The sequence below is a fragment of the Eptesicus fuscus genome, chromosome 13, assembly GCF_027574615.1.
Source record: "Eptesicus fuscus isolate TK198812 chromosome 13, DD_ASM_mEF_20220401, whole genome shotgun sequence".
Taxonomy (NCBI): domain Eukaryota; kingdom Metazoa; phylum Chordata; class Mammalia; order Chiroptera; family Vespertilionidae; genus Eptesicus; species Eptesicus fuscus.
Window position 1 is genome coordinate 56,924,679 of NC_072485.1, and position 21,673 is coordinate 56,946,351.

Consider the following 21,673-nt stretch of genomic DNA (forward strand, 5'->3'; position numbering starts at 1 on the left):
ATCCCTAGGCCTGGCCTGCGATCAGGGCCATTTTCCCTGGCTGCCCCCCCCCCCCCGCCCCGGCCATCCACCCCTGGTTCCCCATTAGCCTTCCAGCAATCAGAGCCTGCTAGCCAGGGGAGGGACCCAGAGGTTGGCAGTCCTGCCCGCTCGCAGGCCCCACCCCCTGCCATGGGTCACCCTCTGTGTGGGGGGCGACAGGCAGGGCAGGGGCCTTGGTCTGGCCCTGCTGGAGTCTGCTGCCACCCACCCCCTGTTCCCCATTCCCCACTGGGCAATTGGAGCCTGCTGGCAGAGGTAAGGGACCTAGAAGTTGGCCAGCAGGCCCCAATTGGGCGATCGAGGCCTGGGGGCTGGGGGCAGTTCCTGCATTGAGCAGTCGTTCCACTGTTCAGTCAATTTGCTTATTACCCTTTTATTATATAGGATTTAGAAAGATTACTGGCTGAGAATGGAAGGTTTAGAGGAGGAGTCTAGTGGGTGCAGCCTGAGGGCTCTTAACCAGTGCATGCAACAACCCCAACAGTAAACACTTTTGCATGCAACGCAGATATTGGCAGGTATATGGATAAGAGAAACATTTCATAGTTTATTAAAATATGAATTGCCCAAAGACACACATCTAGTAAGTGGTGAAGCTGAGAATGGAATATATATTCTTAGCCATGTGATGTTGCTTAGTGCAGTTGCTTAGGCAAGACAAGGGTAGCTTGAGTAGTGTAGAGGCATTAATGATGGAGAGCAGTACACAGACCCAGGAAGTGTTTATGATGAAGAATGGACCGAACTTGATGAAGGGTTGGATATAGCAGACAAGCCAGTCTCTTTCTATGGGACTCAACTGAATGTAATGCTTGTAAAAGGGTCTGTGGAGGTCACTGAAATTTCTCAGATGCCACTGCATTGTGTGATCTCAATTATGTTGAAGGTATCTCTAAATCTTGGAGATTTGCAAAGGTCTTGGGACATTCTCTGTAAATGATTGTCACATTTTGGGAGAATATTTAGAATTTTGTAATTATTTCTCCACAGTCAGCACAGTCAGTCACTCTCAAAGTTGAACGTAATAAACAGCATTCTACCTCATATATTGGGTGGTGGAATTTTCCCCCTTTAAACATATTGCAGAGCTTTAGAACTTTTGGCCAGTCAGCCAATTAAGGAATTACTTTATTTAGGATATATATATATATATATATATATATATATGTGTGTGTGTGTGTGTGTATGTATGTGTGTATTTATATATATATATATAAAATATTTTTCCCCTGTAAAGAGGTTTCCTAGTAAAAGGCAAAGTTAAGTTACAAATACAATGACTTTTCAACTATTATCTTATACTAGAGGCCCAGTACATGATTAAATCATGCACGTGTAGGGTCCCCTAGGCCTAACCTGCCATCCAGGCCATATCCACTGCCCCGCAAAGCCTAGCACGCTCCGCAGACTCTGCTAGTAGCCTGCTTCCCGCTTTTGATGACAGGGGGTCCGCTGGTGCTGGAGTGGACACACAGCTTCCCGCTTTCAATTGCGGGGGAGCTGGCTGTCTGTCCGCTGGTGCACCAGGCCTTTTGAAAACCTCTGGCAGTGGAGGCTTTCGAAAGGCCTGGTGCATCAGTGGACAGCCAGCCAGCTCCCCCACTTTTGCTCCCCGCTTTTGATGGTCTGCAGCAGGACGTGGGCTCACTGCCCCAGAGACCCCTTCTGTGCCACAGCACAGACATGGCGCAGACGCTGAGCTTGCCCCTCCGCTGGCGATGCGAGCTCAGTGTCCCGCCGGCCCAATCGGCCACCCTGGCCAGGCTGAGTCCCGCCCCGGGCGCCTCCCGCTGGCCCAATCGTGGGCATAGCAGAGTGATGGTAATTTACATATTACCCTTTTATTATGTAGGATTCTTACAATATGGATATATTAAGTTTATTTCTTGTTCAAAAGGGCCTAGTGTTTCTTAGTACATATTTGGGGCATTTCCTGAATATGAATGTCAAAAAGATGTTGGTTTTTAGTAATATCCTCAGTAAGCCAGCTTTCTCTTCCCTGTGTGCCATTCACAGCTCTAATCCTCCCTGTTCCCACAGCTAAATCCCTGATTTTTAAATCTGCTGGTGCCCAGGGGACTTCTTTTGGAACATTTCTAACATGAAAAAAAAGTCCATTTAATGACTTTTATTTGACATCATGCTATTCAAACTTCTTTGAAGCACTTGAGGAACATCCGTTTTTTTTACACGTTTGAAGAGTTTATTTTTCCCAATTATAAAGAACATATGTGGCCAGTTAAACCATTATTGAAAACACTGAAGAATAAATAAAAGGAAGGAAAAAAATAATCACTCATAGCAAAATATTACTATTTAGAGAATACCACAGATTATGTGTTGATATATTTTCTTCCAATCTTTAATTCTATCTTTAGTATCATAATTTTGGTGGAGATACAGTTACAGGGATGACATGACCTGCTTCTGCCCTGTCTTAATGATAAATCTCCAGCTGGTTTTATCTAATCTCACCATGGTCAGGTGTCCCTACCACTACTGTACCCCTAAACTGTCCAGCCAGGGCTTCCTTCTCTAATCCTGAGGACTAAAGAGTGTCCTAGATCTCTGAATGGAGAGTTAGTTCCATAATAGATGAGTTACATATGGTCTGGGGAAAGTCTCAGAATACTGGTGTGTGGCATTTATGATAGATCATTTTTAGGAAGAGTACTGGCAGCCGGTCCTCACTGGACAGCAAAGAGATAAATACCTGGGTGTCCACGTGTACCACTGAGTCTCTGGTTATGGGACGGCTTCCTCCTGAAGATGGAGGTGGGGGAGGGACAGAGAAAGGGGTGAGCTCTCAGGCTGTAATGAAAACATTTCATGAGCACAAGGCTGGGGACGCAAATTATTATCTTGATATAGTGGTTCCTTATTTTTTGTAGTTCTGACTGTGATCATAAGATATCATTATTTGCCTAGATAGTACTTTACTTCTGTTAATATATTTTATCCAGTACAAACATTTTATTTTCTTAGGGTAGCATATATGATAATAATAATAATTTACACTTACACAGTGTTTGTGGAAACTTGCCTAATATCACACAGTAAGTGGTAAAACTGAAGCTGGAACCAGAATTCCTGCTCTAAAGCTACTAATGCTATTGCCAAAATTCTTTGTAAGCATAATTATAGTCACTTCATAAAATGGCATTGATTGTATGAATTAAAATTACCTTAATTATTCTTACTGAAATGAAGAACTGTTATTACAGTTTATTTTTTCCCAATTATAAGTAATACAGTTGTGATCATCTTGATACATAGAACTCTGTTATTCATTGCTTTAGATTTGTTTTTCTTTAGGATATACTCATCAAAGTGGGATTATTGACTCAAAGCTTAGCAAGGAGTCTGTGGCTTTTGATATATATGCCAAAATGCCCCCCTCATAGTGGTTTAATTCACACTGCCATCAAAAGATCTGCTTTATTTTGTCTCTCTCCGTAGCACCCATGGGGAGCCTACAAGGTGGAAGAGATGTCCTATTTCCTTTAGGGAATTAGACATTTTCTTGGGGCTATTTGATATTCTATAGGTAATTTTGGCCATGGGAAATAAGAGGCATGGGGGAGGGAATGAATTTTAAGCAAAGGAAACATTAGCAAAAACAGATGTTGAAAAGTAAGGCCATTGTTTTTTGAACTTGGGCTTAGTTTGACTAAATGTTTGTGGGTTGGGTGACTCAAACAAGGTGACATGACCGTGGGCAAGTCACCTTAGCTCTCTGGGCATTCATTTAATAGGCTATAATGATAAGATTAGATTATATGCTTATAAGAGTCTTCAAAATTTTAGTATTAGTTGTTCTATAATCATGCAAGTTAAATAAATTAAAATTCTCTATATCTCAATACAAATTCAATATGTCACTTGAATTCTAAGAATATGTGTTGGTTATAGGGTAGGAGGTAGAGGATCAATATGCTTTTAAGTAAAAGCTATCAGATTTCAGAAGATAATTAATAATCCTGGATGATTCATGGGAATATATGTCAGTTGTGAACAATTTAAAACCCCAAAGTTCTCATTTTCTCTCCAGCCTATGAGGATATTGGTTTCCCTGACCTTGACTGGATTGGGTAGCACAGGGTGTTCTTTCTCTGGTAAGGTAGAGAGAGTTTCTTATAAAATTAGAGGGAATGTAAGTCAAGCCAAATCTGACATTGACATATAGAGATAGGACAGTATGAAATCCATGTTCTTAGTCCTGTAGGCACCATCTGCTCTTTGGGGTCATGGAGGCAATGCTTTAGGATAGCAATTTCCAACTGGTGTGTGGCAAGAATTTTGCAAACATGCAATACCTGACTATTTAGTCAGGGGCCCTGATCTCTTCCCCCTTAAATTGTCAAACAAATAAGTAATAGTAGCCAATACAATAATTGTCTCATGTGAGTGAATTAAAATTATATCTACTTTATTTTTGTCAGATAGGCCAAAAATATATTTTTGATGTGCCACAGCATTTTAGTACCGTATTTTCCAGCGTATAAGATGACTGGGCGTATAAGATTTTCCTGGGTTAAAAAGTCATCTTATACGCCAGAAAATACGGTAGTCCAATATATCTAATCCATTATATCTAATCCCATCAATATACAATATACCGTATTTTCCAGCGTATAAAACGACTTTTTAACCCAGGAAAATCTTATACGCCCAGTCGTCTTATACGCCGGGAAGTAATGTAATCACTTTGTGTGTGCCACAAGATGAAAAAGATTGAAAATTGCTGCTTTTGAATGGCAGCCACAGTCAGCTCGCCCTAGAAGTTTGTATTTGAAGGTCACAGAAGAGGTCTCTTTTGCCTAGAAAGGGGCTAATCCATCTTTCTGAAGTTACCACTTTTGTAAGTAATTTGCAACAAGGCCATTGTGGCTTTACCACACCATAAATGTCTTATTCATCCTTCAAAGGTCCTCGGAAGTGCTCCTTCTTCTAGGAAGGAACTGGTCCCCATGACACCTCTCTTTTTAATATCATCCGCCTCTTCTTTACTTATTTATCTCCCTCACTAACATGTAAATTCCAGAGCAGAATGCATCCCTTTCATCTTTGCATTCCCAGCATCCAAAACATAGTAGGCATTCAATAAGTGTTTGTTAAATGGATACAGTGAATGATGGAATAATTTTCCCAGGAGGAATCCTTCCCTTGGTGTTCCTACTATACTCTGTTTCTGATAGAACTGAAACATAATAGTTGCAAGTACCTGCCCTAGAGTCTAACTGTGGGGGTTTGAATCCTGGATCTAGCTCTTGAGAGTTGTGTGACTGACTATGGAAAATGGCCAACTTCTGTGTACCTCAGTATATTCATCTGTAAAGTGGGGTTACTTTGTAAGGCTGTTCTTTGGATTAAATGGGATAATAACTTGTAAAGAGCTTGTGTTACTTGCTTTTTCATCATTATTAGTATGCATGTTAATATGATTTGTTAACTGAGAAGCTTCTTTCAAGTAGAGCCTCATTCAGCTTTGACTCTTAATTCTCATCTAATAGTAAGGTCTCAGAAGGATTTATCAAATGTAACTGACATAGAAATTTGGAACATTCAGCTCTTCAAAGCACTAGTAACTGTTACATTTGTCAACCTCATGAACTGCTTTAGACTGCAAACCCTGGGAGAGCTGAGGTTATTTTTCAATGTTTACCTCTCTTGTTTACTTAGCAACTAACACAATGCCTGGCATATACTGGTTGCCTGAATGGCATATGGCAAACACTGTGCTAAAGACCTACAGATACCTAAACCCAATCCTTGCCAACAATGCGCCTTGGAACAGATATTATTTGAACTAGTTTATGAGATTTAGAGTAAGCAGAGAGAATAGAACCCAGGAGAGCTCTGATAGGAGGGAGAGGCCAGAGGGGCTCAGATATACCTTAACCGCACCCCCCCCCCTCCAAAGATGCTGCCCAGTAAATCACTGCACTTCATTTATCCTGAATCATTGCAGATCCCTCAGCTCCTGCTGGAGCCTCCCTGCTAAGCATCGGCAGGATGGAATTCTCTGCTTCTTCCCCCACTGCTGGCCAACACTCACGTTTCTGCTCAAAACACTGGTTTCAGTTCCTGCTCAAAACACTGGTTTCAGTTCCCATTCAGTTCCCATTCAAAAATATATTTGAAAATGAGCCTCCCTTGGCATTATTTATAACTAGAGGCCCAGTTCACGAAATTTGTGCACGGGGGTGCGGGGTGGGGGGTCCCTCAACCCTGTCTTGGTCTGCAAAGACGCCAGTATCCCTCACCCCGGCTTCTAGCTAGAGGTTGCCCCCCTCCTTCTGCACAGCCTCTGGGAAGATGCTTGTCCTGGGGCCTCCTCAAGGCCCTGGCCCACAACGCCCTGCAGTTCGGATACTCGGGGGCTTGGGCTTTCAGGTCTGGCTTCCTCACCTGGCATGGTGAGCATCAGCTGCCATGGGAGCCTTGCCTTAGGAGTCACCCCCTTGGACCATACTACTTGTGAGTGTGTGTGTGTGTGGGGGGGGTGGCCTCGGTGGCAGTGATTTGATGTCTATAGCATGCCCGCTGACACCCACCACCATGGCGCCATACTGGTCCCATCTGGACTGCTGGCAGGGGGCTTCCAGTCTGCGACTGGGGCTGATGGGCTGCGACTGGGGCTGCAGGTGGAGGACCCCGGCACCCATAGGGCTGTCAGCATCAGGAACTGGAAAGATCCATTTTTTTGGTTCCTCCCCTGCCGCACGGATGCTGAGCTCCAGGCCCCACAGGCCTGTTCACTCCTGCCGCAAGGCCAGCCAGAGCGGGGACATGGGCTCACTGCCCCAGAGGCCCTTCTGTGCCACAGCACAGCCATGGCGCAGATGCTGAGCTCGCGCCGCCACTGGTGACGCGAGCTCAGCGTCCGGCTGGCCCCATTCGGCTGCTGCTCAGCAGCACGGGGGGGGGCCGATCGCATCCGGCCAGAGGCAAGGGCGGGCGGCGGGGACACTCCGTTCCTGCCGCCCGCCCTTTGCCTCCCACCGGCCCAATCAGCCACCCAGGCCACCCTGAGTCCCGCCCCCCCGCACCTCCCGCTGGCCCAATCGTCCACCCCAGCCACCCTGAGTCCTGCCCCCCGTGCTTCCTGCTGGCCCAATCGTGGGCGTAGCGGAGTGATGGTAATTTACATATTACCCTTTTATTATGTAGGATAATTGTAACAATTATTTGCATTTACTCTCTGGAAATCAAATACAAAACTCTTCAGCAGACTGCCTCAGAGAGCATGGGAAAAGGGGAAGCCTTCATCTTTCATTAAAACACTTAAAACCTAACATTGTGCGTTTGCATCACCCTGATCCTCTGAGACACACTCACAGCTTCACCGCGATGTGGTGAAGTATCCCATTAAATACTGAAAATACTTGGTGTGAATACGACACTGTACTGGCAGGGAACTCAGTGTACTCTCTTATTCATTATCTTGTTCTCACAACATCCCTGGAAAGTAGATGGTATTGTTGCCATTTGACAGATGGAGAAGCTGTACCAAAGCAACAGGCTCAAGCTGCACAGTTTATCCCAGCAGAGTCAGGCTTCCGAATCGCTCTCTCAGCCCCTCGGGCTCTTCCCAGCCAAGTGGGAAGCTCCCATTTTGCTTCCCTGTGGTCCCCTTGGCAGCTCAAGAGCAGCATTAACCACCTTCCCTTACCTCACATGAAATTCTGATGTTTCTGTCTACTTGCTGTTCTCCAGGACGAGCCCCCTGAAATATGCCTTCCATACGTGCACTTAAATATTTTATGTTAATAGTGATTGAAGTCAGATTTCAAGTAATACTTCCTGCGGTTTATTGGCCCAGTTAATTTAACATTAAGAAAGAAATGAGAATGAATAAAAAGCATTGCACATTTCCATATGCAAATGTGTGCCTGGAGGAAGCTGTTAGATGTGGGGCCATCAATAAATTCCAGAAATGTAGCGGAGTCGCACATGCCTCTGACATTGGTTTCTGCAGGTTGCAGGTTTTGTTTTAGAGCAGGCCTTCCTCCCTTGGATTCTTTTACAGGATGTGGTGTTTTGTGCAACTCTGAAATTCCCTGGTTCTAAGGATGTATCCTAGGTGCGATCCAGGAGCAGTGGGATGCTGTCTCCCAAGTGATTTGTAGTCATGTGGCTCTGACAGGTGCTCCTTGCAGGGCTTCATTTCCGACCTGTCTCAGCAATCCCTATCAGCCTTAGCAGTAATCCTGCCAGAGAGAGGGAAAGGCCTTGGCCCAGGGAGTAATTTTCCTGCAGAATTCTGATCCACCCTGGGATTCTCAGAGGTGATTCAGAGGTCATTGCTGGGGGCAAGAAGGAGGCCTACCAGCAGCACTCCTGAATAGGTTTGCATTTTACCTCATATTTTATATGTTATCTTTTAAGAAAGGGAGTTCTACTCAGTTAAAAGTAAGAAAAACACTGATGGAAAACAGTATAGAGTTTCCTAAAAAAATTTAAAAATGGGACTGCCATTTGACCCAATGATCCCATTTCTAGGAATAAAGAATTCTGAAACACCAATGAAAAATAATATATGCACCCCTGTGTTCATAGCAGTATTATTCGCAATAACTAAGATCTGGAAACAGCCCAAGTGCCCATTAGTAGATGAGTGGATTAAAAGACTGTGGTACATTTATACAATGGAATACTATCAGCTGTAAAAAAGAAGGGTCTCTTACCCTTTGAGTCAGCATGAAGGAACCTGGAAAGTATTATGCTAAGTGAAATTAACCAGTCAGAAAAAGACAGGTATCACACGATCTCATTCATATGTGGAATCTAATGAACAAAATTAACTGATGAACAAAATGGATCCAGAGATACAGAAGCATGGAACAGACTGTTGAATCTCAGAGGGAAGGCAGAGGCAGGAGAGGGCGGGAAGAGATTAACCCAAGAATTTGTATGCATATATGCATAACGCGTGGATACAGACAATAGTTCAGTAAGGCCTGAGTGGGGGCTGGTACAGGGTGGAGGGGGTGAATGGGGAAAATAGGGGGACATCTGTAATACTTTCAAAAATAAATATAAATTTAAAACACCACCACTGATAAAGAGAGATGGTAATAACAAACACTTGCTGATGTGTGATTGAAAGAAACGGATGTGTGACAAATGAGTCAGACTGAACTCACTTTCTAGGGGACAGTGTGGCAGGAAGATCCCATGGAATGATGGATTTTGTGCTCCTAGAGTCTAAGTTAACTCCCATGTCTTTCAGTGGCAGGAAAATCCGTGGCAACTCTGATTCTTAGAACAACTCCTCTTCAATGTTACACTATGACTTTAATTGTAGTGTAGGGTCAAGATCACTAGACTATGAATTACATAAAACTTCATTCATGTCTTGAACCCTGTGTCATCTTGGGAAAGTAATTTCACTTCTTTAGCTACTTCCCTGTCTGCAAAATAACCTGTGTAGATGGTATTCTTGGCTTGTTCTAGCTCAGGTGCTCTGCTTCTGAGTTTATGAGTGCAGTAGGTATATGTCCTGAATGGGATGTCCCCATGCTACAATGGCTTTTAATTTATTTTTTTTTTTTTACTATTACCAACAATATGATACGAGTATACATTTTACATTGTGACCGAATATACAAGCATATACACATAGACACACATATCAGGGGGAAAAAGTTTCATAAAATACCATCACTTATGTAATATACTCTTCGATAATCTATTGTATTCCATTTATTCCAGTCTATTCATTGTTTCATTTTTGTAGACGTGTTGACTAGGATCTAATAAGTTGACCTCATATTGACTTTATAACCCACTACCTGTGCCTGGTTCTATAGAATCAGGCCAGAAGAGAGAGTTTCCAAGGTCAACCTGCATCTGCCTCTTGCTTGCTTTGAAAGATTTTATATATATATATTATACTTCATCCTGAAGAGCAATTTCCTCATTGCCCCTGGGATGATTGTTCCTCCCTCTTTAACTAGGCAGACAATCTCTCCCAATTTCCTGTTTTGCCTCCATGATTCATTAGACCCTCTGCTCTCCTTTAAGTGAATTGAAAGTGCCCCCTTAGGATAGACGCACAAGCCATTGTTGTGTGAAGAAGTGATCAGCTAATTCAGCTTGAAATAAAACTGCTTCCTTCAATCATCAAAGAGCTCTTTAAAATTCTCTAATGCAGGGAGCTTAACTGGAGAGAAAAAAATAATCACCCATATTTTGTCAGTGCACAGCAATGCCTTAAAGCACTCGCAGTTTGGGATGTGGCTTTATTATTAGCCAGTTGTTCTCCCTTTTGCCTGATGGAGAAATTATTGTGCTGCTCAACAGGTTTGTAAACTGAGGCTGAGAGCCCTAAAGACTAGAGGTCTCAGACAGTGACTTCCTTGCATCAGGAGCCAGAATAATGTTTGAGCTCACTGGCTGGTCTCTCCATGGAGTCCTTTCTCCCAGGACTTCTGTTTTGTTGCTAGTGAGACTATTAACAAGGTTAGGGGAGAAGGAAGTGGTCGTTTAACCAAACCTATTGGAACACTTTATTGTGGCTTTTTCCCTCACTTCTCTTCATCCATGGGTTCAGTTTTATTTTTACCCCGATTCTTAGTGGTCTAGAAGACACCTTTAAATTTAGTGAGACCTTTAGCTCTATTGGGTGTTCTTCTCTAGCCAGGGTTATTTACTTCTGAATGTGCCCCTCATTTTACCACCGACATGGCTCTGAGAGGACTGTCCTCTTCATTTAGGTCTCACCTAAACTGTCACCTCAAAAGAGCCTTTTCTGACCATTTTGCTGGACTAGTTTCCTATCTCTCTGCTCTGTTTCTCTTACTGTACAGCATTGCTTTTGCCATCTGAAATTTCTTATTTATTTGTATTCATGTTTATTATCTGAAGGGAAGGACTATATCTGTTCCCCACTGTAACCCAGAGCCAGAACATTGCCTAATGCATTTTGGCCTTGGTAAAAATATGTGGTATCATATTAGGTGTTTACTGTCCACCCCCTAACTCCAAACTAAAAATCTAAAAACAAAGTAAAATAAACAAAAAAATAATAATGTTGACTTTCCCCAGTCCTCAAAGAACTTGCTCTTCTCTGTCTCTGGATCTGTTTTTGTTTATCAGTTTATGTTGTTCATTATATTCCACAAATGAGTGAGATCATGTGATATTTATCTTTCTCTGCCTGGCTTATTTCACTTAGCATAATGCTCTCCATCTCCATCCATGTTGTTGCAAATGCTAAGAACTCCTTTTTTACCACAGCGTAGTATTCCATTGTGTAGATGTACCATGTTTTTTTAATCCACTCAAACCTCAGGGAAGGTAGGGGATGGTGGGGGTAATGGGGAGAGATCAACCAAAGGACTTATATGCATTCATATAAGCCTAATCAATGGGCACAGACACCAGGGGGGTGAGGGCATGAGTGGGGGTTGGGGGATAATGGGTGAATAAGAACACATATGTAATATCTTAATCAATAAACAAATTAAAAAAAAAGAACTTGCTCTTGCACTATTTTCTGTCTCAGTTGTTCATTGCTAATGTAAATGTTCCCGTTTTCTGCTACCTCTAAGCTCCAAAGGGAAAGCACAGCATTTTATTTAGGAAATTAACATTTATTACCTACCTATGTGGAACCTCACCACAACCCCATGAGGTAGTTATTATTACCCCATTGTGTAGACCAGGATCCTAGGTTTAAAAGCTTAAGAGATTTGTTCAATTCATTTAGCTGGTCAACAGCAGAGATGGTATTCACATAAAAGAGCATTTGCTTCTCTACTTTCTTTTCTCATTCTTATAGTCCTTTGGGCTCTGCGTAGAGAATTATTTTAAGTGTTTCAAAAATTAATGAATGAAATTTTAAAATAAAGTTGCTTCAATCTTGATTCTCAAGAGTAGTGCTCTTAATTCCTGCAAGGGGTCTTACATTTTATTTTACTATTATTTTCTGCATATTCTTCAAATAACTGTGGTGCTGGTGATAGAAGCACCTGCTTACCAGAGAAATCCTAGTGGCAACTCCTGTGAAACAGATTAAAGTTTTTCAGTCAACATTAATGTTTAGTAAGTGCCTGTGGGTTCCAGATAGTGTGTTGTGAGCCTTATTTAAAAAGATTAGCAAATATAGAATCTGCTCTGAACCAAAGTGCAGTCCAGTGGTTAATTGAATGTTCTGAGAAATCTGGGTGATCTGGCCATTTGTACCTCTTTGCCAAAGTGCTAGAGAAGAAGGGCTATTCAAAATGCAATGGTTGTTCTGTCTAAATTACACAAGTAATAAAAGGGACAACATTAGTAGGCAAGTGAGAAGGAAAAATTAAGGGTGAGACTGAGAAGGAAGAGGAGGAAGACATGGTGTTATGGAGTAAGGTCTTAGAAACATTTAATCTCTACCAAGAATTGCATTTTATTTCTCCTTTTAGTTAAAGAGAATAATGTATTACATTTCCCTTTTCTTTCCTTTCTGCTAAGAATTTCCAAATCATATTTGCTTTTTTTTATTGTAAACATATCTTCATTCAATTTTTGTAAATTGACACTGACTTTCTCTTTATTAGTCTTTCTGTTGGAGAAAGAAACATCTTTGAGAAAACTTGAAAAAACACAAAAAAGTACAAATACAACTATAGTTTTATCATTCAGAGAAAATACTATTGTTAGTTCCTTTACAGTCTGACTACTTCATGGTTTTTTTGTATGGCATGTTTTGTCATATGGAATATATGATTCTGTTTTCTGACTTGTTCCTCTTAGAATTTATTAAGCATTTAGTTTGTTTCCAATGTCACCCAGTTCTAAATCATGCTTCAGATGATCTTTTTACATTAATCTTTGTCTACATCTCTGATTTATTTCCTCTGAATAGATTCTTGAAAGTAGAATTAGATCAAGGCTTTCCACAAAAGCTAAACAAATTTAGTTTCTCACAAGTATTGCATAAGAATGCTCATTTTGCCACACCTTGCCAGCATTGAATATTATCTCCTAATTTGTTGCCAATTTTGGAGTAAAAAGTTAATATTCCATTGTTTTAAAGTGATCCTTTTGATTACTAAGGAGGTTGGTGTTTTTCCCCCTATTTGTGTATTGTCTTTTGCATGTTTTCTTATGTTAAAATTTTCTACCTATTGTAAAGCATTTTTGAATTGAGGTATTAGTTGCATATCATTAAATATACACATCAAAACTATACTTTTCAATAAACTATGACAAAAGCCTACACTTGTTTATTCCATCCTTATCAAGCTATACTCATTTCCATCAACTCAGAAAGTTCCCTTGTGCCCCTTCTCACCCAGAGGCAACCACTGTTCTGATTTTTCTCACAATAGTTTTCCTAGAACTTCATAAAAATGGAATCACACAATAGGTAACGCTTTTGTAACAAGATTCTTGGGCTCTTGATAACGTTTTTGAGGTTCATCTAGATGGTTGGGTATATCAGAAGTTTATTCCATTTTATTGCCAGATAGCATTTAATTGCACGGACATAACAATATGTGTTTATCTAGTTTCCTATGAATGGACATGGGTGCTGTCTACATTTTTTTTCTGTTATGAGTAAACCTGGAATGAAGACTTACATTCTCTTTTTGGGTTTAAATCTACTATATTTCTATTTGTTTCACCTGTTCTTTGCTCCTCTTTTACTTATTTCTTTCCTTTTTATATTAATAGAGTACTTTTTTACTATTACATTTAATCTTTCCTATTTTTTGTAATGGTTGCACTGCTTGCAGTATGCATCCTTAAATTATCACAAACTTCAAATGCTATTATTCTAGTTCATGGTTAAATGAAAATCTGTGTCTATGAGTTTTTCTTCTATTTTGTTCATTAAATCCCACATATAAGAGAAATCATACGGAATTTGTCATTCTCTGACTGGCTTATTTCACTTAGTATAATACTCTCCAGGCTAAGTAGTATTCCAATGCATAAATGTACCACTGCTTTTTTTTTGTTTTAATCCTTACCTGAGGATGAGAGAGAGAAAGAGAGAGAGAGAGAGAGAGAGAGAGAGAGAGAGAGAGAGAGAAGTTGTTGGTTGTCCCGTACCCACCCTGACTGGGGACTCAAAGCCACAGCCTTTAGGTTCATGGGACTATGTTTCAATCTCCTGAGCTATTGGCCAGGGATGTACCACTGCTTTTTATCTATGCATTTACTGATGGACACTTGGGTTAAAATCTTGTTGTAAATAATGCAATGAACATAGGGGTTCATATATTCTTTTGAATTAGGGTTTTGGGATCCTTCAGATATGTTTGCAGAAGTGGAATTGCTGCGTGATAAGGCAGTTACATTTTTAATTTTTTGAGGAAAGCGGGAAAGTCTATACTGTTTTTCACAGTGGCTGTACCACTGCATTGCCACCTGATAGTGCACAAGGGCTCCCTTTTCTCCTCATCTTCACCAACACTTGTTGTTTGTTGGTTTATTGATGATAGCCATTCTGGAAGAAGTGAGGTGATATTTCATTGTGATTTTAATTTGCATTTCTGATTATTAGTGATGTTGTGCATCTTTTCATATGTCTATTGGCCATCTGTATGTTCTCTTTGGAGAAGTGTCTATTCAAGTACCTTGTCCATTTTTTATTGGATTGTTTGGTTTTTTGGTGTGTTGTATAAGTTCTCTATACATTTTAGATATTAACCTCTTATCAGATGTATCATTGGCAAATATGTTCTCCCATTTGGTGGGTTGTCTTTTCATTTTGTTGATAGTTTCCTTTGCTCTGCAAAAACTTTTTAGTTTGATGTAGCGTCATTTGTTTTCTTTTGTCTCCTTTGCATGAGTAGATATATCAGAAAAAAATATTGCTACGAGAAATGTTCAAAATTTTACTGCCAATGCTTTCTTCTGGGATTGTTACGGTTTTACAAGGTACACTTAAGTCTTTAATCCATTTTCAGTTTATTCTTGTGTATGGTGTAAGAAGGTGGTCTAATAACATTTTTTTTCACATATCTCTCTAATTTTCCCAACACCATTTATTGAATATGCTCTCTTTACCCATTTTTATATCCTTGGTTGAATATTAATTGACCATAAAGGCATGAGTTTATTTCTGGGCTCTCCATTCTGTTCTATTGATCTATGTGTCTGTTTTTATGCCAGTATAAGTTGTTTTGATGACTATGGACTTGTAGTATAGTTTGCTGTCAGGTAAGGTGATTCCTCCAACTTTGTTCTTCTTTCTCAAGGTTTGTGTGGCTATTCAGGGTCTTTTATAGTTCCATATAAATTTTCAAAATATTTGTTCTGGTTCTGTGAAACATGCCATTGGTATCTTGATAGGAATTGCATTGAATCTATAGATTGCCTTGGGTAGTATGGACATTTTAATAATGTTAATTCTTTCTGTCCATGAACACGGTATATGCGTCAGCTTATTTGGATCTTCTTTAATTTCTTTTTTTCAATGTCTCATAATTTTCTAAATACAGGTCTTTTACATCTTTGGAGCTTTGAATCTTTCTGTTCTTATGGCCTTTTGAGGCTTGTTCTTAAGTTTAGTTTGAGTGATTTTAATATGGCCTTATACCCTAGGGATCAGTTAACCCTGTTTCTTAATGTGGCCTTTCTGGCATCTGTACTGAATGCTCTGGGTATTTAATAAGGTCTCTCAACTGTTAGAACTCAAATGTCTTCCAGCCCTGTTAAGGTCCAGTAAGTTCTTCAGGTCGCATCCCCCACGGTTGTGTTAGCCTTGCTTCTTTGAGTACTACTTCAAGGATGCACAGCTTTGCATTTAAAGATTCAAGGGGAACCCTAGGCAGATTTTCCAAACTCTCTGTTTGGTTTCCTCTCTGGGACACTCTGCCCTCACATTCCAGTCACTTCTGCTTCCTGGAACTCTAATCCTTATGTTCTAACCTCAACAAGAATACTGTGCTCTGCCTGGGTTACCTCATAATGTATTGAAAGTTCCTCCAGGCAGAAAGCTAAGGCAATTCTAGGGATTACCTCATTTGTTTTCCTTCTGTGAGGTATCATCTCCTGTGCTTTCCACTGTGTGATGTCTGAAAACAGTTGTTTATATATTTTATACAGCTATAGCAATACTGGTATGTCTAGAAGTAATAGTCTTATATTATCTAAACTATCAGTTCAGGGAATAAAAGTCCTGCCCATTTTTTTTAACTTTTTTTTTTCTTATTTATTTGAGTGGGCAGTTCAAAAATCAATTATTTTGACCTTTGTTATATTAGCTGCCATTTAAAAATATAATTTGCCTTTATTTTCAATTGGTTTTGTCATCTTTATATTGGTATTTTCTTTGTAATTTCTCCCAACTAGAGCTCAAGCATTTATCTAAGTTTTATGTACTTTTTTGGGGGAGGGGGCTTCATTTCTTCTATAATTGTTATTCTACTGATATTACTTTTGGTATATACTATAAGATGGTTTTGTAAGTCTTTTATTATATTTTTCTTAAAATTATTTGTAGACAAAGGTGTTTTATAAATAAATATGTTAAATATATATATCTGCAAAATTGTTAAGTACTGTCAATTGTTTTAGAATTAGTGCACATTAGTCTCCTGTCATGGGTTGAAGGTCATTCTTGGTTACTATGAGATCAACGCAAATCATACTGTATGCTTCTAGTTAAAAGATAAAATATGCTGAAAAGCAAAAAAAAATGGAAATGAGGATATAAAGACAAGCAGTAAGGGTCAAAGCTGCAGCCAAGGTGGGCAGTTCTCTAAGGCAATGGTTAAAATGACCAGACTTGCAGTCAAATATCTACATTTTAATTTTTGATCTGTCAGTTACTACCTTTGTGAACTTTAACTCCACTTTCTGGGTTATGGTTAAGGTGAAATCAGACAGTGTAGGTTAAGGAGTTCCTGACACATCAGCACCATGGCCATTATCATTGTGATTATAGTGATCAGAATCAGAAAGATATAAAAAAAAATGGTCATGCAGTTTGAGTGATATAAGTGGGCAAGGATGAGGGAGTATGGTTTGGCTTTGATTTCTTTAAAAAGCAAGTAGGATAGTGTGAATTATGGGCTTCTAAGCTTGATTTCATATATATATTAAAGGCCCGGTGCATGAATTTGTGCACAGGTTGGAGCCGGCCAACCCACCTGATTGGGGCCAATGGGGCCAGCCAGTAGGCCGGGGAGGGGCCGTGGGAGGTTGGCCATCTGGCCCCGCCCCCATTGGACCAGTTGGCCAGCCGCAGTGCGCGTCATAGGGACTGGTCGTTCCCATTGTTCCAGTCATTCTGGTCACTTGGCATATATATATATATATATATATATATATATATATATATATATATGCCATTATTAAGTGGTTTCCTTACATCCATCTCTTTCTGTTTATTGTTAGCATGAGTTACCATACAGGGGTGTGCAAAAGTAGCTTTATAGTTTTATGTAAAAGAAAGTTTATTATTGTATTATTATTTGTTGTATTATTTATTTGTGTTACAACTGTAAGCTGATTTCAGTTCCTGATTTTTGTACAGATTCCTTAAGTATTAAAGCATTGAAGGGGATGAAGGGCTGGGAGAAACAGAGGCTAGCATGTTTACAGACTTTTCGTATCTCGGGGGAGTAAGTGCTCTGTCCAGTTTATCTGTTCTTCATGGACACACATGCCAACCACATCAGACAAAATTGGCTCTTTTCTCCTTTGCTCAATGGAAGTTTGTAGTGAAAATGCACTGTAATAGGAGTAACAATTACTGCATTGAAATTCCCTTTTCTCCACTGTTAAGTTGTGTGATTTGGGGAAGGTCCTTTCTCCTCTTTGGCTTCTATTTTGGTGTTTGGTTTAAGGGCCAGAAAAAGTCCTGCATGTGTGTTAGAGTTCACTTACTACCTTTTAAATCAAATCCTTATTGAGTGATTTCTGTGTGTTAGACGCTGCGTCTTGTACTAGGGACACAGAACCTGTCCTTGTCTTTACCCTCAAAGTACTTGTTTAGAGGCATAGACAGAATTAAACAAGTGAGCGTGAGGATGATGAGTGCTGCAAAGGAAAGTGCAAGGTGCTGTGGGTGGTAAACAGTGTGGGCCCGGGATCAGCAAATATTTCTGTAGTGGGACAGAAAGTAAATATTTAGGCTTTGTGGGCCAATGGGAAAAATGGAGCACCTGCACTTGCCAAAGAGCCAATAATCTTTTTCACATTTCACATTTAAAAATAAAAACCACACTTAGGTCACAGGGACTTTACAAAAACAGGTGGTAGCTGTGGTCTGCTTACCCATAATTACGCCAAGTATATAATACATGTAAAGTCTGCTGGATACTACCTCTACCCAGGTGCTGTGAATAGTTCCTATTCTTTTAAAGGATCTCTGAGAGGGATAGCTCCCTGTCTCTGTTCCACTTATCTCTTTTATCTCTCTCTCTATATATTTTTTATCCTATCCTCTAAACTTAAAAAATGTAAATGGCATGTGTGTTTACCAATACCTTTTTTGATATTTTAATTTGGGTGCCCTTGTGTCTTTTCTGAGAGCAGATTTAACCCTTTAATTATTTAATTTTAAAAAATCTTCACCCGAGGACATGCTTTTATTGATATTTCTTTTACAGCAAGAGGAGGGGAGAGAGAGAAATAAACATTGATGTGAGAGAGAAACATCAATCAGTTGCCTCCCATAAGCACCCTGACCAGGGATGGAACCCACAACCTTTTGGTGTGTGGGATAGTGCTCCAACCAACTGAGCCACCTGACCAGGGTCTTTAGTTAATTTTCATACAAAGTTCTAGCACCTTTTGTGGAAGTTACTGCATTGTGTAGATTCCATGGCAGTAGCTGGTTAATCCCTCACTATGATGTGTTGTATCTATTGAGGCAGCAAGAGAGGGCCATTGAGGTTGGGTGCTGAGGGAGCAGACAGGGAAGAGAAAAGAACAATTAAAAGGTCTAGCTGTCCCAGAGCAAAATTAATAAACATGTTAGTTTTGACTCTCCATTGTTACTCAGGTTAAAACAAATCTATTTGTATTTAATAAATCAAAGACATAATATCCTGTATGAACACACTAAGTTATTCGGATGGGCCCCAAAAGGGGATTCAAATTTAATTAGAAAAAATAGAACATTTATTACCTTTTAAAACTTATAATATTAATGATATTGCAGAATACAAGATTTTTAATGATACTTTTAAAATCCCTAAAACACTTAAAATATTTGGAATTTGATGTATTCTATTATAAGCCTATCCTAAGGTTTACTTCAAATATTCCTATAGATATCTCTAAATATTTTTTTGCAGATACACCAAGAAGTGGAAAAGAATAAAAAAAATCAAATGCATTCAATTTGACTTTATCAAATATTTTCTTTATTCCTCTTTCTTTCTCCCTTGCGCTCTCTCTCTCTCTCTCTCTCTCTCTCTCTCTCTCTTACTTTTCTCATTTCCTTTAATTGTCTTGGTGTCTTGACTTTATCTGATCATATTTTATTTAAACTGAGAATAAAAAACCAAAAACCCATGACTGGGGAAAATGCCAAAGATCTAATCAAGGAATTGTCAATAATAACCATGTGACTCAAGCCATAAATCACTTAGGATTAAGCATTGCCCTTCATCTGGGTATGAAATTTCCAATGTCAGTTATTTGTTATCTGCCAATGGAGATTAAAATGTCTCCTTCCCAGGAGATCTTTCAGAAGTGGATGGATCCCCACTGTCAGGGCAGCTGGGAAGCTGCCTGCTAAGACAGTCAAGTAGAGCCAGTGACATTGCTGGGTCCTTTTCATCCCTAAAATCTTGCATCCATTTCTACATAACATCCAGTTAGAGAGGGAATGTTGATTAAGCCATTATGTTTTGTATATAAAGCACAATGCATTTTAACAGATTAGAGGAATAATTGAGACTAAAGATATATACATAAAGATCATATGTATATATAATTCTGTGTATTTTTGCCATCTGGATGTATTTGTTTAACAGAGTGAACAAGGCCTTTTTATTAAATTCCTGCAATTAAAATAATAATAGGTAATATTTGCTGAACATTTGCTCACTTGATTTGTCATAGTCACCTCATGAAGTAAGAAATTCATTCTCTTCTTTTACAGGAGAATTTCTCAGTCATAGAGAAGTTAAGTTGTCAGCCCAAAGCCACCTCCTTTGTTAGTGGGAGGGCCAGGATTTGAACAAAGCTTTTGCTCTTAAGCACTATACTGTCCTTTCTTCATCATGTTTTCATAACTTGTAGTCCTGTGTTTCTTTGTGTATATTTTTTTAATGTCCATTTCCTCCCATGACTGTGTTCATGAGCACAGGATTGGTGTTCACTGAGGCATTCCCTCGAATGGTGTCTGGCACACAGTGGGAAAGAATAAGTAAACATCGTTTGGAAATGAATGAACAATATTTTACAGGCATGATGTTGTATAGCAATAGCACCAAAGGTAATATTTGTATCTTGTTTTGTAGATTACAAAGCTTTTTAAAAAATATACATTTTTATTGATTTCAGAGAGGAAGGGAGAGGGAGAGAGAAACATCAATGATGAGAGAATCATTCATTGATCAGCTGCCTCCTGCACGTCCCACACTGGGGATCAAGCCCACAACCCAGGCATGTGCCCTGACTGGGAATTGAACCATGACCTCCTGGTTTATAGGTCGATGCTCAACCACTGAGCCAGACCAGCCGGGCACAACGCATTTTTATTGGTTACACAGGATCTACTACTCCCTTTGTAGCACCAGAGAGTGGCTGACAGAACTTTGGAATATTTCATTGACCCAATAATGCTGGCTTTCACCATGAGTACCCGTTTTGCCCCATCTATAGGGTAACTGTCAGAATGAGATATCCACAGGGGTTTTCCTCGGGAGTCTCATACCACCCCCTCCCAATTCCTTGTTGTTTTGATGGAATTCTTCTTTATTCCCTAATGAGAAACAGAAGCAATTGTTTGTTTCCTTTTGAGGGACATCTAAAACTTTTCTTCTCCCCCCCCCCATGTAATTTTTAACCTGTCCTAATGATCATAATAGTCCACACATTGCTTATTGATCTTTCTCAACATTTTACAGGTATTAGCTTATTTAATTCTCACATGAACCTGATAAAACAGATATTATTGTTATTCCCAATTTTTAGATATAGACACAGGTCCAAAGAAAGTTAAAGCAACATGTTAGGATCAAGCTCCTCATAAGTAGTGTGCAATCTTTTATGACTCCTGGTCAATATTTATTGTGTTGAGTCTATCCTCTGCTAAATGGTTTACATTGTTTCTTTAAGACACGCCCCCCCCCCAAAAAAAAAAATGTTAGCAAAGTCCAAGTTACTATTTTCCACATTTTGCACAGGAGGAAACTAATACTCAGAGATTAAACCAATATGTCCAAATTCACATAACTAGTCAGATCAGTTTACATGGCTAATCGGAAGCAAGCCCGAAGGCAGAATTGATAGACTCAAAGCCTCCCACTCTGGAGCACAGTGTGCTTCAGTTCTGGTGGACTAGCAGCTCTTACCGCAGCTCATCCCAAGTCTGTTTCAGTGTTCGTCATATGCAAAATCAACTGGCATTGCCATACATCAGTTAATGCACATTATTTAATACATTAAAAAAAAACCCTTCAACATTCTTTAGATAATACCTAAGAGTATTATCAGAATTAAGATTGTG

At 39.8% G+C, this 21,673-nt stretch overlaps 1 protein-coding gene across 3 annotated transcripts in view; it reads left to right on the forward strand.

Annotated features, from left to right (window-relative positions):
- The window catches only part of NELL1 (neural EGFL like 1), a 689,563-nt gene that overhangs the window by 473,539 nt on the left and 194,351 nt on the right, over nucleotides 1-21,673 (forward strand). The gene's annotated exons all lie outside the window — the stretch shown is intronic.